Source organism: Myotis nattereri (genome assembly GCF_964212035.1).
Source record: "Myotis nattereri genome assembly, chromosome: 13".
In the NCBI taxonomy this organism is placed as follows: domain Eukaryota; kingdom Metazoa; phylum Chordata; class Mammalia; order Chiroptera; family Vespertilionidae; genus Myotis; species Myotis nattereri.
Window position 1 is genome coordinate 11,786,397 of NC_138088.1, and position 1,371 is coordinate 11,787,767.

The following is a 1,371-nucleotide window of genomic DNA, read 5'->3' on the forward strand; positions in this document are numbered from 1 at the left end:
CTTCCGAGAAGCAGGACCTGTGGAGAGAGAGACGTGGGAGCCATGAGGCAGCAGGTTCCGCTTCAAAACACCTCCCCCAACCTGCTCCCCAAGGAGAGAGAGAGCAACAGTAAGGCTCCCAGACTCCGGAGTCTCCAGTTGTTCCCTGTGTTCTCTCTCATCCGGTGCAATTTACTATCAATGTCAGCTGTAAGTCAGGCAAAACTCAGGTTAAGTCAACTTTGTGAAAACAGCCCAAGAAATAACAAAAGTTTGAAAGAATGGAGAATGGTGATTCTTTAAGAGTCTCCTAAATATCAGCACTTCTGCTTGGTGCCTTCTCAAATATTCATCTCATCCCCTCTGCTTTGGGTATTAATTTTTCTACTTCATGGCGGAGGAAACAGGAGTTCCGAAAGGTCATGTGACTTGCTCAAGGACAAGACAAAAAAAACGACAGACCCCAGGATCTGAACCAAGGACAGGATTCCACAGCCCATGTTCTTCCGCCTACCGTACCTGGGGCAGGGCAGCCAGGAGTGGAGAGCCCAGGGAGAAATGGGGACTTGACCACTTTGGGAAGTGAAGACAAACGCCAAGTCTGGACATAAGGTAGTCGTGGCCAGTGAAGAACAGCCAAAATTAAGGCTCCATATTTGTTCATCTAAGATTTTCAGAGACAACCTCCCAAGCTCAGCCCTCACTGAGGTGAGGAAGGCTAGCACCCTGGCCTGGGCGGGAGATGCATGAGCCCAGCTTTCACCCCACGCCTTCGTCTTCTTCCTCCCTTGCTTAACCTCCCTTCCCTCCACCCCTCCCCACTTCTCCCCTCCAAGATCACTGCTTTGGCCTTAAACTACAAACATTCTGCGAACTGCACAGGGTGAAGGGAGGGGCCACTCCTTATCTGTGTCCATCCCCAAGGCCTCTCAGAGAACCTGCAGAATGGAGGTACCCCAAAGGGAAATTCAGAGGGCCTGACCCACCTTTACTGCTTTACTTTCTGAACCCAGTGGTGACCAGGTGAACCCCTAACACCAAAGCAGTGGCTGAAGGATGAGGAAGGAGGACGGTGCCTCAAGCTGACCCACAGGGCAAGGCGGGATCTGAGGCTCACAGGGCAAAGCTCTCCCCCACCCCCTGCCTCCCACTTCCCAGGGTGAGAAGAGGGGCATCACATACCAGAACCAAGGCAACAACAAACAAGGCCACTGGCAGTGAGGACACCGCCGCCCACAACCACCAGTAAGAAGCGAGCTCCTGCCACACTGCCAAGTGGCTGCTGCGAACCGTCCTGCGAGGCAGCCCCAGGGCCTGCCGCTGTTCTGAGAAAGTGGTGCCAAGCAGGGACATGAAAACCACATCCCTCTAGAAACGGGTGCTATGACTGCT